Source organism: Mirounga angustirostris, unplaced genomic scaffold, assembly GCF_029215605.1.
Source record: "Mirounga angustirostris isolate CCGP_5_RB_7025 unplaced genomic scaffold, mMirAng1.0.hap1 SCAF_2, whole genome shotgun sequence".
Taxonomy (NCBI): Eukaryota; Metazoa; Chordata; class Mammalia; order Carnivora; family Phocidae; genus Mirounga; species Mirounga angustirostris.
This window is the reverse complement of record NW_026991710.1, coordinates 51,276,142-51,293,001: the sequence shown is the minus strand read 5'-3', so window position 1 is coordinate 51,293,001 and position 16,860 is coordinate 51,276,142.

Genomic DNA, 16,860 nt, shown 5'->3' with positions numbered 1-16,860 from the left:
CCATGCCTTTTTGTTGAAGCAGTTATAATGTAGTGTGGTAAATAAAATGATAGACTCATAAATAGACATATAAATTTTAAAAACATAATTGATCAAATCCATCTGTGAAGTGGTGAAGTTAAATTTCACTGAGGTAAGTGCTACGAGGTAAGACTTTGAAGGCTAAACAAACAGGAATTTTCCAGATAGAGGAGTGGTGTATTGTCTTCTGGTTAAGGATGCTGAATTTAACACAGGCTTTACATCTGCTTCCTCCCTGAAGTTTATGAAAATAAGTAACATAGGTTTTTATTCTATGTTAATTTTGGCACAGGGAGTGGAATAAACCTAGAAGGACTAACACACAGCAGAGAAGACAGAAGAAACAACTTGATACAAGTTGGAAAACTCTAATGGATAAGTGAGAGAACTATGTTAAGAGATCTAAAAAAAATGTTTTGGTGGGGAAATCTGAGAAACACCTGATTTCTTTCACATAAGCCCCCTAATGTTCAGGATTTGAGGCACCAGTATGGTAGATTTCTAATGGGTACACAAATGTTATAGCTGTAGTGAGGACTACTGCTTGAATTTGGGTAAGCTTGTGACCTCCTACTTTGATCCTAAAGGTGGCAGGTTTGGCAATGCTTGAGACCCAAGCCTGGCACAAGAGACTATACAGCTTCCACTTGTGCTCTTTTAAAATTCTGCCAGCAACGGACGCCAGGGTGGCTCAGATGTTTAAGCATCTGCTTTCGGCTCAGGTCATGATCCCAGGGTCCTGGGATCGGCCCCACATCGGGCTCTGTGCTCAGCAGGGAGCCTGCTTCTCCCTCTGTCTGTCTGTCTGCCCACTTGTGATCTCTCTCTCTCTCTGTCAAATAAATAAATAAAATCTTTTAAAAAATAAAAAAATAAATAAAATTCTGCCAACAAGTGAATAAGTCTGTGCTAGAAAAATGAAAGACCACACAGAGAGTTGTTGCAGTTGAGACAAACACAAAGAAGGCCAATAACACATGAATCAGAAATGAACCATCCCAACAGAGCTCAACCTAAACTATTGAGCTCAGAATCATGAGCAAATAAATGCTTGCCATTTTAAGTAACTAAGTTTTGGGCTGCCTTATGACATAGCAAGAAGCTAAGTTATTCAACCAGGTTTCGCTGTAAGTTGCAATGAACCAAAATGTAAAAATGTAAAGATTGTTTGAAAGTTTATGTAATAAACGGTTTGAGGCACACATTTAACCCACAGCAGATAGCTGGACAGAAGTCTGGGGTTTTGTTCTTTACAGTGGGTAAAACAGAGTCTCTTTGGATCAGGGGGCACAAGGCACAAAGACACAGGGACCATATTAAAACATGATTATTAAGTGAAAAGTGATACAGTGAATTTAAGAATTTGAAGAATTTTTATGCATTTATCTCTCAACTGGCAGCCAGACCTTTACACTCTAGCAAGAATACTGGAATATTCACTGGAGAATGTGGCCAACTTAAGAGAAAGATCTTAAAAATACCTCCATTGTTATATGTAGGTATAATTACTATTGAACAAATAATAATCCCCTTAATCACTACCACCCCATAATACAGTCTCCATTCCTGGTCTCTGTGAGAGGAGCATACTTTTCCAACCCTCAGATGCTGACTTTGCCAAGTAACTTCACTATTGTATTTTGGCTGTCTACCAGGCAGCAATAACTGACAAATACAATGTGTTCTGTGAGGATGGGGCCCAGGCCACATCATCCTAGAATAACATTTAAAAAAAAGTAACAGTATAAACCCTGTGTGTCAACTGTTTTGAAGAAAGTCACAGGGACTGAGAAGGACACTCTTTTAAGAAATGCGGCATCTCTAAATTTCTTGATGTCAGAAAATATGTCATTGCATGGAAAAATTTGGATATTAAAAATGCTGAATCAGAAGAGTGACATATCATTCTGACTATGAAAAAGTCTTAGGAATGCTTTAACCAGTTTATTGTATTTTCCTATTAACATATGTGCAAAAGTAAATAAATGATTAAAAATATATCTAAATATGTATATAAGGCCTTTTTAAAGTATAAAATGAAATGTTTAAGTGATGGGAAAGTAATAGGTCATAGTTCAACTGTAAGCTCTTTTTATTGTAATACTATATAAATGAATAGAATTTCTTATAATTAATGATCTCTTAAATTTAATAAAATTAGGTGAATGTCAGATGATGATAAATGCTATTAAGAAAAATACAATTAGGCAAGGCAGTTAAGAAAGCAAAGGATATAAATTACTATTTTATACAGAGTGATGTGAAAATACTTCTCTGATACTATGGTTTTTGAGCAGTGAATTGAGGGGTGTAAGAGAAAATTATTTCAGGTAGATGGATCAACAACTTTTGAGGCAGGATTGTGAATGGCCCACTGGATGCAAAGTAATGAAGCTTTGAACAAAATAATTACAGGAAAATGTTATAAGAGATGAGGTCAGAAAATTAGTGGGGATAGAGTCATGTAGTAATTTGTGGGCAGTTGTTAATCTTCTAGTATAATTAAAATGGCAAATCCGTGGAAAGCTTGAGTAGAAAGAGTGGCCTAGTGAGATTCACGTTTTAAAGGGATCCCTTTAGCTACTCTGTCAAGGATAGACTCTAGAAGGGCAGGTCATAAAGACCAGCTGGGAGGTGACCACAGTATTCCAAACAAGAGACCAAGATGGCTGGGATCAGATAAATAACAGGTTGGAAAGTGAATATATTTCAAAATTGAAATGCAAGACTTCACTGAAAATTATAGATAGGATATGTGAGAAAGAGAAGAAATAAGTAAAGCTCCAAAATGTTGGCCAAACAACTGGACCAAGGTAAGTTGCCCTTTACTGAAATTGAGAAGACTTCATGAAGAACATATTTGGAAGTGGGAAATCAAGAGTTCAGTTTTTCACTTTCTTAATTATGAGCAGTTTTCTGAGGTGCAATGGGTTTCCTGAAATTTATCATATTATTTTCTATATTTGTGGACTGGACACTTAAGATTTAAATCTTTTACCAAGTTACACAAATTTGGTTTGTGAGAGTCTTACTCTCATAAACAGACACGGACTATAGAAACCCATAGGCACACACACATGTACATACATACATACATAGCCACAGGGATACTGAGGTCAAAATTAAATATAATGTTCTAAATTTAGATGAACATAAAATTGTCAAGTTATTAGCTTAGGTGAGAGTGTTTTATTCAGGCACAAAGAGACCAGTCTTTCTCAGAATCTGTCAATTTTCTGGATGCTAAATGTAGCAGATGGTCTTATAACTTGGCTGCCCAGTGAGATGATGTGTTCAGATGATGGGCTGGCATAGTGTGAGAGAACAGAATGCAAAACAAAGGGAAATACCTGGCCTGCTTATTCATGACCAAGTTCTCTGGAGAAAATATGTGTATAGAATTATAGGCTCCCATCTCTGCCTATGGCACATTTCTTTGTCCAGTTGCTCAATCTGGTCAAAACCAGCCAAATTTCTAAACATAAATGAATCACCTAATTTCTCCATTTACATGATAGAAAAATGTTTACCAAGATTTCTTGCATTGGGATTCCACCTTAAAGATGAAATGGTTGATTCATGACTGCTGACAATTCTTAGAACAACTAAACTTCCATGGGACATAATTTTCTCTGAATTACTAAAAAAAAAAAAAAAAAAAAAGTTCAAATAAGACTGAATTCAAAAATTATCAGAGCATTCCAGTTGGGATATGATTTTTTTCTATATTCATCCTTTCTTTTTAAATTCAGTAAGTATGGGGCGCCTGGGTGGCTCAGTTGGTTAAGCGACTGCCTTCGGCTCAGGTCATGATCCTGGGGTCCCAGGATCGAGTCTCACATCGGGCTCCCTGCTCAGCGGGGGGTCTGCTTCTCCCTCTGACCCTCTTCCCTCTCGTGCTCTCTGTCTCTCATTCTCTCTCTCATATAAATAAATAAAATCTTAAAAAAAATTCAGTAAGTGTATTTTTATATAAATTTCAGGACAGGAATTATAGTATATGTAAGTGTGCATATAAGCATATTTGTATTTATTTATTTATTTGAGAGAGAGAGAGAAAGAGCAAAGGAAAGGGTAGACAGAAGGAGAGATTCTCAAGCAGACTCCCTGCTGAGTGGGGAGCCTGACCTGGTGCTTGATTTCAAGACCCTGAGTTCATGACCTAAGCTGAAACCAAGGGTCAGACGCTTAGCTGATTGAGCCACCCAGGTGTCCCTGTAAGCATGTTTGAAAATAAAGGTTGTGGGGAAAAAATAAATAAATAAAAAATAAATAAAGGTTGTGGTAGTCTCACTGCTCTGAGATAAAGGAGATGCTTTCTTCCCTTACCAAAATCTTTGGCTTTACCTTTAAAGACTATTATCAGGATAACCATTAACTTGAGAGAACCATTGTTGAACACAGTGCCTGTGACAAAAAAAGACTTAAATTTGTAAAGCTGATTTAGGCATCAAAAAAAAAATTTTTTAATACTATGAGGTTTAGAAAATATATTTACGAATGTGAAGCTGAACTTACTGAAAAGAATACAATATAGCTCTGAAATAACTAAATTGATTTTTTGTTTTTAAAATTAATGATATATTTAGATATGATATTATTTAACAGTATATAAATATACATTGTGGAGTTAATTTTAGAAAATATGTTTTAGGGCACCTGGGTGGCTCAGTTGGTTAAGCGACTACCTTGGGCTCAGGTCATGATCCTGGAGTCCCTGGATCGAGTCCCGCATCGGGCTCCCTGCTCTGCAGGGAGCCTGATTCTGCCTCTGACCCTCCCCCCTCTCATGTGCTCTCTCTTTCTCATTCTCTCTGTCTCAGATAAATAAATAAAATCTTAAAAAAAAAAAAAGAAAGAAAGAAAATATGTTTTGAACCTCCAGGCATGAGTCTAAGGCATTTGTTGAAACATCAGCATCAGCTTTGCCTCAACCCCTCGCAAGTGATAGTATTTGAGACAGAGCTCTCATGACCCTTAGGAAGATCTAGGGGGGCAGGGATAATCATAGCCAACCTTTTTTCTCTATGTACTTTCTGAATAACTGTACATATCCTATGGATGAGTTAGTAGTTAATGTTTAAAATAGCTTTCCTCTGTTCTACTCCTTTGCTTTGAATTTGTCGATGAGACGTCCAGATAATATTCTCAATAAACACCGTATCTAAACCTCTGAAGACAGTCCTGCACGTCCGCTCAGTACCGAGTCTGAGTGTATTATTTTCAGTGTGCGGAGACAATATATGTTATAAACTCTAGCATAAACAAATGATGATTTTAAATTACTGATCTTTATTACCTTATATTTACTTTAATTCTTCTGATATGTTCTTATACAATGCAGTTTACCTTACATGTTTTCATCTTTTAGAAAGGAATAAAATTGAATATGAGCACGCTTTACAGGCCCAGCTTCTAGTGTTAGCATAGGATGGCTTCCAGGGATTCACCCTCGCTCACCAGAACAGAAAGCTAGAAAGAGTTACATGGCTATTCTGGGTTGTTGATCACAGGGATGGCATTGTCCTATCCACCACCCTGCCAGTGAGGGAGAATCCTGGGAACTTAATCGAGTCTCTTGTTAGTGGGCAACTAGGTTAGAATGACCACCAATAAGCAGTACTTGAACAATTAATGGAAGGTAGAAGAGAAAAAGGCATTATTCTCTGGTAGCAGGCAGACCCATAGGTATTGGGTAGAAATGAGTTGTGATTTCTGGTAGAGTTCCCGGGTCTTACTCATTTTGGAGCTGTGTGCAGCTGACACTTTTGCCCTTCAGAGTTCTTTTTTTTTTTTTAAGATTTTATTTATTTATTTGACAGAGAGAGACACAGTGAGAGAGGCAACACAAGCAGGGGGAGTGGGAGAGAGAGAAGCAGGCCTCCCGCAGAGCAGGGAGCCCGACGCGGGGCTCGATCCCAGGACCCCGGGATCATGACCTGAGCCAAGGGGAGACGCTTAACGACTGAGCCACCCAGGCGCCCCTGGCCTTTAGAGTTCTTAAAACCCAATAAAGGATTTTATTGACTTAGACTTTAAAGTTCTTCTAAAGGGTGGATAAGCCTTTCATTGTTAGGATCTGGTTGTTTTCTTCTTCAAACATCCATAGTGGTGTTTTTTTATTTTTTTTTTCTAAACAGTTTTTTTTTTTTTTTTTAAGATTTTATTTATTTATCTGACAGAGAGAGAGACAGGAGAGAGGGAACACAAGTAGGGGGAGTGGGAGAGGGAGAAGCAGGCTTCCCGCTGAGCGGGGAGCCCGATGCGGGGCTCGATCCCAGGATCTTGGGATCATGACCTGAGCCGAAGGCAGCCGCTTAACCGACTGAGCCACCCAGGCACCCCCATCCATAGTGGTTTTATGTGGCTGATGGAATTCAGAATGATGGAGAGACTAAAGCTATATATATAAATTAAGATTTTGTTTTCTCTGACGTGCCTTTGTGCATCTCTTCCTGGAAGGCTGAATGGAAAATAAAGAAATAAGACAAACAAATCTGGTTTTCCTCAACACAGTACTGATTAGGTATTCTTCTACCAAATTTCTGAAAATAAATGACTTTGACCGGGATGCCTGGATGGCTCAGTCAGTTTAGTGTCTCCCTTCAGCTCAGGTCATAATCCCAGAGTCCTGGAATCAAGTCCCGCATTGGGCTCTTTGCTCAGTGGGGAGCCTGCTTTTCCGCCTGCCTGCCCGGCTCTCTCTCTGACAAGTAAATAAATAAAATATTTATAAATAAATAAATAAATGCCTTTGTCCAAGATATCTCTCCTGTTTCAGACTAGTTTTTCCAACTGTAGATCCAGTATCAACTTTGTAATTTAGCAGCTTCCCTCTTTCCATCGAATTGTCAAGAAACCTCTTGATTCATTTGCCTGCTTCTTATTTTATCTAAGTCTAAATTATATTCCACATAATATCACAATGGTCACTGTCATGAAAAACAAAAAACAAAAAGCAAAAACAAAACATTATTTATTTGTCACCCAGTATCTTTGAGCTAAAATTCCAAATTCCTTAATGTAGAATTCAATGTCCTTAATCTTCTGGCTTCTGTTACTTTTTCAAGCCTTATTTTTCACCAACACTCTGAATTGAATTCTGTATTCCAAACACCTTCAGTCACATGTTCTTTATGGAATACTTTATAGAATTACTTGTTCTTTATGGAATAAACTCCCAACTCACTTTACTCTCATTATTCCCTCTGCCCCTTGTTAATTTGTATTATGCCACTTCCTCTAGCAACTTCCCCTGCTTGTTCAAAATTGTTGAGTGTCCCACTAATCTGCTCTTATAACACCAGGACCTACACCATTGTGACACAGGACACCCTATCTTTCTGTCTGTTTTGCTCACTAGCATATAAGTTGCCTTAAGTGTGGGTCTTCTCTTCTCTCTTTGTTCCTTAGTGCTTAGCACAGTGCTTAAAATATATGGGCACAAAATATCAATAGGATGCTAAGACATTTTCATGCATAATAATTTTCAGCGCTGCGATTTTAACACTGGTGTTTTTGATTGAGTGTGATTTTACGTATATAGCTCCAACTTAAAATTGAATCCAAATTTCCAAATTAAAGAAACACACTCAGGCTTGTTTTATTGTTAAAAGAATACTCTCGGGGCGCCTGGGTGGCTCAGTCGTTAAGCTTCTGCCTTTGGCTCAGGTCAGGATCCCAGGGTCCTGGGATCGAGCCCCACATCGGGCTCCCTGCTCGGCGGGAAGCCTGCTTCTCCCTCTCCCACTCCCCCTGCTCGTGTTCCTTCTCTCTCTATCTCTCTCTGTCAAATAAATAAATCTTAAAAAAAAAATATATATATATATATAAAATAAAAGAATACTCTCAGTCTTATTAATATCATTAGTCATAATAAAAAACTCTGACACTTCTCTTTTTACACTCTCTGCACTGTAAACAATACTTGTAAAAATTAACATGTGATACAGCATGTTTCACCATTAGCATATTTCATAAATATATGTATTTATACACAGTTAATAAATTTTGTTGATATATGTAATTTCATTTTAATGAGTGATATATATGGACATATATATATATAATTATCAAGATTAAAATGAAATTGTTTCTCTAGTAGTTTACCCAAGTGGCCTAACAGAATCATATTTACCACCATCACCTCAAACAAAATAAATAAGATAATTAATTAATTAAGTTTCACTCTTTGTATTATGATGACCCTGGTAACTGGGAAAATTGTTGCAGGATATCACATATTTCCTTCGTGGAAGACTTCAGCACTACATATCCTCTCAGGCAACACCTACGAGTTTAACATACTGTCTTTTACACACTTTTGATGGGATTACAAATATAATCTTGCTATCAAATCAGTCTTATCTGATAATAAGAAGAGAGGTTAAGTCTCCATGCTTAAATAGGCATTACACTGTTCCTTAACTACTGCATGTTGGATGGTTACCCTTTAACCCTCTCATAAGGATTTGCCATACTGTCCTTGGACAGTTTTCCTCAGCTTTTCATATTGGTTGGTATTTGGATTTTTGCTGTCTGTCATTAACTCCAACTTCTGGAATGCCAATTTCATTTGAAATATTTACCACAGCCTATGTATTTGTATTGCAGTAATTGCAGGAGGGGGTATTTTCTACACCAAACTCTTGAAAGTAATGATAGAATACATTTAGACATGTTTTTCAAAAAGGAGATTGAAACTGATGCACTTCTGGGGCGCCTGGGTGGCTCAGTTGTTAAGCGTCTGCCTTCAGCTCAGGTCATGATCCCAGGGTCCTGGGGTCCCGTATCAGGCTCCCTGCTCAGCGGGGAGTCTCCTTCTCCCTCTCCTGCTCCCCCTGCTTGTGCTCTCTCTCCCGCTGTATCTCGCTCAGTCAAATAAATAAATAAAATCTTAAAAAAAAAAAAAGAAAAAGAAACTGATGCACTTCTATTAACATAGGGATTAGAGGTAATTTTATTTTATTTATTTTTTAATATTTTTAATTTTTTAATATTTTAACTACTTAAAATATTTTATATTGTGTTATGGGATGATAAGGGTTTTCTGAGAAATCTAAAAACCTATTTTGATGGAAAATTGTGTCCATATTTTAAAGAACAAATGTTTACAAGGAAGCAATATATATTTGAATAAATCAGTGGGATATGAATTTACCTGTTTCTTAAGAACTAAAACATATTCAACATAAACTGTCTCTCTCATATTTTTCCTACTGGAAAGAGTAGGTTGCTAATCCCATTAAAAAAAAAAAGTGTCTTTGGGGGTTAATGCTTCATCTTCAAAAGCAAGAAGAAAATACTAAGAAATCTCATGGTATTTTATCACAAAATTAAATGTAATGTGTGAAGTCTAAGAATTTTAATACTTTAAGAAAACAATTTGTGCTAAGTTCTCAATTATCTAAGGAATATAGTTAATATTTTGATATCTACCTATAATGAAATAGTGCATATTTCTAAGAATTCACTTAATGGTATTTCTCTTAAGACACTGAAGGAACAATGTACAAAATTATGTATTATAATTATTTAAATCTAGGTGAAATTACTACCTATTATTTTACCATATAGCAAAACACTTCTATAATGCTAATCATCACAATTTTAAACATTTAAAATTGTTTTCTTTAAGTTATTAGGTAACTGATTTTTTTTTTCTTTTCTTATCCTGTTTAGATTAAGCTTCAAAATCTATGGCATGGTAAGAGTTATTTGAGCTACACTGAGTAAGTAAGAGAACAATATTTCTTTTTCTGCCTATAACTAACACATTTTAGATATATTATATAAAGGAATTTGTAGAGTATATATTCTGAGATATGTGTTCAATGAAGTACCATATACATACTGTACAAGCATAATTATAATAAATTGGAGTGATACAATAGATTTATTGTACCTCTACATATATTTTGTATAACATAAACATTTAAAAATATTTAGATATGCCATCTGTAGTCATAGTCATCAATTTGATATAAATGATTCAAGTGCTTGCATTATCTTTGCACCTATTTTCTCTCAATTTTAGAAAGGCTTTAAATTACTATTAGACTTTAAGAATATTCCTGCCCAGGAAATTAAAAGGAAGACCATTATTTTACCTGCTATATAGTAGGACTTAAGTAATTTCCTTTACTTTTACAATGTTCTTGATGATAGTTTATAATAACAACATTAGTTATTTTCACTTGATTCTATGGTTAGCAATAATCAGCTGTTTTTATATGCCTCAAACGTGTTTATATGCTAATAGAAATCATCCGATGTTTCTGAAGGGACTGAAATCAACTTTAAGATGAATAAAAAATAGAAGTGGAAGGAAAACTTCCAAAGTCATTTTATGAGGCCACCATTACCCTGATCCCAAATCAGACAAAGACCCCATCAAAAAGGAGAATTACAGACCAATATCCTTGATGAACATGGATGCAAAAATTGTCACCAAAATACTAGCCAAGAGGATCCAACAGTACATTAAAAGGATTATTCACCATGACCAAGTGGGATTTATCCCTGGGCTGCAAGGTTGGTTCAAATCCACAAATCCATGTGATACAATACATGAATAAAAGAAAGAACAAGAACCATATGATCCTCTCAATAGATGCAGAAAAAGCATTTGACAAAGTACAGCATCCTTTCTTGATCAAAATCCTTCAGAGTATAGGGATATAGGGTACATACCTCAATATCATAAAAGCCATCTATCAAAAACCCACAGCGAATATCATTCTCAATGGGGAAAAACCGAGAGCTTTCCCCCTAAGGTCAGGAACACTGCAAGGATGTCCACTATCACCACTGCTACTCAACATAAATTAGAAGTCCTAGCCTCAGCAATCGTGACAACAAAAAGAAATAAAAGGCATCTGAATCGGCAAAGAAGAAGTCAAATTCTCATTCTTTGCAGATGATATGATACTTTATGTGAAAACCCCAAAGACTCCACCCCAAAACTGCTAGAACTCATACAGGAATTCAGTCAAGTGGCAGGATATAAAATCAATGCAGAGAAATCAGTGTCATTCCTATACACCAACAACACGACAGAAGAAAGAGAAATGAAGGAGTCGATCCCATTTACAATTGCATCCAAAACCATAAGATACCTAGCAATAAATCTAACCAAAGAGGCAAAAAATCTGTAGTCAGAAAACTATAAAATACTCATGAAAAATATTGAGGAAGACACAATGAAATGGAAAAACGTTCCATGTTCATGGATTGGAAGAACAAATATTGTGAAGATGTCAATGCTACTTAGAGCAATCTACACATTCAATGCTATCCCCATCAAAATACCATCAACTTTTTTCAAAGAAATGGAACAAATAATATTAAAATTTGTATGGACCCAGAAAAGACCCCGGATAGGCAGAGGAATGTTGAAAAAGAAGAGCAAAGCTGGTGGCATCACATTTCCGGACTTCAAGCTCTGTTACAAAGCTGTCATCATCAAGACAGTATGGTACTGGCACAAAAACAGACAAATAGATTAATGGAACAGAATAGAGAGCCAGAAATGGACCCTCAACTCTATGGTCAACTAATCTTCGACAAAGCAGGGAAGAATGTCCCTTGGAAAAAAAGATAGTCTCTTCAACAAATGGGGTTGGGAAAATTGGACAGCCACATGCAGAAGAATGAAACTGGACCATTTCCTTACACCACACACAAAAATAGACTCTAAATGGTTGAAAGACCTAAATGTGAGACAGGAGTCTTATCAAAATCCTAAAGGAGAACACAGGCAGCAATCTCTTTGACCTCAGCCACAGCAACTTCTTCCTAGAAACATCGCCAAAGACAAGGGAAGCAAGGGCAAAAATGAACTATTGGGACTTCATCAAGATAAAAGGCTTTTGCACAGCAAAAGAAACAGTCAACAAAACCAAAAGACCACGGACAGAATGGGAGAAGATATTTGCAAATGACATATCAGATAAAGGGCTAGTATCCAAAATCTATAAAGAACTTATCAAACTCAACACCCAAAGAACAAATGATCCAATCAAGAAATGGCAGAAGACATGAACAGACAGTTTTCCAAAGAAGACATCCAAATGGCCAACAGACAGATGAAAAAGTGTTCAATATCATTCAGCATCAGGGAAATCCAAAATAAAACCTCAATGAGATACCACCTCACACCAATCAGAATGGCTAAAATTAACAAGTCAGGAAATGACAGATGTTGGCAGGGATGCGGAGAAAGGGGAACCCTCCTACACTGTTGGTGAGAATGCAAGCTGGTGCAGCCACTCTGGAAAACAGTATGGAGGTTCCTCAAAAAGTTGAAAATAGAGCTACTGTATGATCCAGCAATTGCACTACCGGGTATTTACCCCAAAGATACAAATGTAGGGATCCGAAGGGGTATGTTCACCCTGATGTTTATAGCCGCAATGTCCACAATAGCCAAACTATGGAAAGAGCCAAGATGTCCATTGACAGATGAATGGATAAAGAAGCTGTGGTATATATATAGAATGGAATATTATGCAGCCATCAAAAGGAATGAGATCTTGCCATTTGCAACAATGTGGATGGAACTGGAGGGTATTATGCTGAGCAAAATAAGTCAATCAGAGAAAGACATGTATCATATGATCTCACTGATATGAGGAATTCTTAGTCTCAGGAAACAAACTGAGGTTTGCTGGAGTGGTGGGGGGTGGGAGGTTTGGGGTGGCTGGGTGATAGACATTGGGGAGGGTATGTGCTATGGTGAGCACTGTGAATTGTGTAAGACTGTTGAATCACAGACCTGTACCTCTGAAACAAATAATACATTATATGTTAAAAAAAAAAAAAAAAAGAAGAAGAAGAAGATAGCAGGAAAGGAAGAATGAAGGGGGAGTAAATCAGAGCGGGAGATGAACCATGAGAGGCTATGGACTCTGAGAAACAAACTGAGGGTTCTAGAGGGGAGGTGGGGTGGGCGGGTTAGCTTTGTGATAGGTATTAAAGAGGGCACGTACTGCATGGAGCACTGGGTGTTATATGCAAACAATGAACCATGGAACTCTACATCAAAAACTAATGATGTAATGTGTGGTGATTAACATAACATAATAAAAAAAAGAAGAAAAAAGATGAATAAATACAGAGCCTTTAATTAAAGTGCTTAATTTTCCCAATTTAGTTTAGGTTAACACAATTCTATGCCATATGCATTCTCAGATTCAATATACTAGGGAAATGTAATTACAGATTTTAAGTATTTCTGCATTAAAAAAGAAATTAGAGCCATGTGGATGTAAAAAATCACTAATTCCCTTAATGTTTTATATGAATAAGTACTAATGCTCCATTTGAATTTAGCACTTTACATAAGCACCAAGAAAAACAGATAATTTAAATAAGCTGGTCTCCAGAGAGCTTTAAAGTACTTTAGCTTGAGCATGATTTCTTACATTTAAACAAGTCTTTAAAAATTGTTTTAGATGCTATAACAACCCCAATATGGAGATAAAATTATTTTTTTGTATTTAGTTTACCCAACTTGAAAAACTCATTATTCTTACATTCTAGATATGTTTCATGTAAATAACATAAATTTGGGTTCTTATTTTTGTTTGAAAATCTTTATCTTTACAAAAGTCTTTTAAACTATAATTTTTGTAGTTACACACATGGTCGTATTTTTATTTACCATCTTTGTTTTTTTGCTTATTGTTGCTTTTGCTCTTTTGGAGGATGGATGGTTCATTATATATTGTTTTATTTTCTTTGCAGTCAGTTTGAAAGTTATATACTCTGTTATTATTCCTTCAATAATTATTTCAATAGCTATATGACAAATGTGCTTACTTTAGGTTTAACATTATTATCTAAACCTTCCTTCTGAACATGAAAATAACCTAAGAATTTGGTTTCAAAATACCATTCTCCAGTAAAAGGAACCAGGCTCTCTAAATAACTTATTTATTCTAGGACTGGGGCATGAAAAATACCAGATTAGTGTAGAACATTCTATAGTTTCAGAGAGTAGGAAGTGCTAAAAGAAGAAGGAGGAAGAAATAGAGGATCAGGAGGAGGAAGAGAGTGGAGATTGAAATGCCCAAAATACAGGAGTTAAATGGGAAATATCAGGTCCCAGTGACAAAACTTGAACAATTTGAGCAAGATGATATAATAACATAGTATTATAAACTAAAAATAAACAACCGTGATCCATACTGATAGTAATAAGTGACTGAATAAATGGGAGTGAATCAATACTCATCTTTATAGAAGAGTTCCAATTAATAAATGTAAAAAGACTAAAAAAATAAAATAAAAAAATATAAAAAGACTAAAGGAAATTTTTAAAAATCACCATTAGTAACCAACAGTAATGCTGCTATCGAGATCCACCAATGAATACTAAAATTAGTGAGGAAAACCTTGAAGAAAAATAGGATATTTGTAGAGCCTCAACATATCCCTTCCTCTCCTGCAAAAAAATTAAATCTGATGGTGGTTTTAACATACGTCAACAAATTATTTGAAACTCTTCCTTCTGGTTGATGCAGCTTAATGACTCTTCTGTTTATTTAGGCTGAATTTATTTACTTCTAATGAATAGATTATGGAAAGAAAAAAGAATGGAGAAACCTGGTTAACACCATCTTAACCAAATGGTCAATGATAATATCACCAATAATAAACATATTGGTAACATACCCTCGATGTTTGCATATAACCCCCAGTGCTCCATGCAGAACATGCCCTCTTTAATACACATTACCAGGCTAACCCATCCTCCTACCCCCCTCCTCTCTAGAACCCTCAGTTTGTTTCTCAGAGTCCATAGTCTCTCATGGTTCATCTCTAAATATTTTTATTTATCAGAAAATCAAAACATGATTGCAAAGAGGAAAATTATCTGGTTGGAGAATTATATAATTTTAAAAGATTTGAGGGTAATTTTAATCTCTACTTTTTAATACTAAATTTCTATTTTTTCTATTATTTTATGTTTATCAATGTATTGCATCAATGAGGACCATTAAGAATCCAAAATGTCTTGGGGTGCCTGGGTGGCTCAGTCATTAAGCATCTGCCTTCGGCTCAGGTCATGATGCCAGGGTCCTGGGATTGAGCCCTGCATTGAGCTCCCTGCTCCACGGGAAGCCTGCTTCTCCCTCTCCTACTCCCCCTGCTTGTGTTCCCTCTCTTGCTGTATCTCTCTATCAAATAAATAACTAAAATCTTAGGAAAAAAAAAAAAAAGAAATCCAAAAACATCCTGTCATAAAAGCCAAATGAAGGCTTAACACCAACTATTTTTCTTACTCTGGAGAATTAGCTATTTCTATGGACTGTTACTTATTAACTTTATATAAAAAACAAGCTAATTTAGATGATATGATACTTTATCTGGAATATCCAAAAGACTCCACCCCAAAACTGCTAGAACTCATATAGGAATTCAGTAAAGTGGCAGGATATAAAATCAATGTATAGAAATCAGTTGCATTTCTATGCACCACCAAGAAGACAGAAGAAAGAAATTAAGGAGTTGATCCCATTTACAATTACATCCAAAACCATAAGATACCTAGCAATAAATCTAACCAAAGAGGCAAAGAATCTGTACTCAGAAAACTATAGAATACTCATGAAAGAAACTGAGGAATACACAAAAAAATGGAAAAACATCCCATGCTCATGGATTGGAAGAACAAATATTGTTAAAATGTCAATGCTACCTAGAGCAATCTACACATTTAATGCAATCCCTATCAAAATACCATCAACTTTTTTCAAAGAAATGGAACAAATAATCCTAAAATTTGTATGGAACAAGAAAAGACCCCGAATAGCCAGAAGAATGTTGAAAAAGAAAACCAAAGCTGGTGGCATCACAATTCCGGACTTCAAGCTCTATTACAAAGCTGTCATCATCAAGACAGTATGATACTGGCACAAAAACAGACAAATAGATCAATGGAACAGAATAGAGAGCCCAGAAAAGGACCCGCAACTCTATGGTCAACTAATCTTCGACAAAGCAGGAAATAATGTCCAATGGAAAAAAGACAGTCTCTTCAACAAAGGGTGTTGGGAAAATTGGACAGCCACATGCAGAAGAATGAAACTGGACCATTTCCTTATACTACACACAAAAATAGACTCAAAATAGATGAAAGACCTAAATGTGAGACAGAAATCCATCAAAATACTAGAGGAGAGCACAGGCAGCAACCTCTTTGACTTCAGCCACAGCAACTTCTTCCTAAAAACATCACCAAAGGCAAGGGAAGCCAGGGCAAAAATGAACTATTGGGACTTCATCAAGATAAAAGGCTTTTGCACAGCCAAAGAAACAGTCAACAAAACCAAAAGACAACCGACAGAATGGGAAAAGATATTTGCAAATGACATATCAAATAAAGGGCTAGTATCCAAAATCTATAAAGAACTTATCAAACTCAACACCCAAAGAACAATAATCCAAGCAAGAAATGGGCAGAAGACATGAACAGAAAATTTTCCAAAGAAGACATCCAAATAGCCAACAGACACATGAAAAAATGCTCAACATCACTCGGCATCAGGGAAATCCAAATCAAAACCTCAAGGAGATATCACTTCACACCAGTCAGAATGGCTAAAATTAACAAGTCAGGAAATGACAGATGTTGGCAGGGATGCGGAGAAAGGGGAACCCTCCTACACTGTTGGTGAGAATGCAAGCTGGTGCAGCCACTCTGGAAAACAGTATGGCGGTTCCTCAAAAAATTGAAAATAGAGCTGCCCTATGACCCAGCAATTGCACTACTGGGTATTTACCCCAAAGATACAAATGTAGGGATCCGAATGGGTACGTGCACCCCGATGTTTA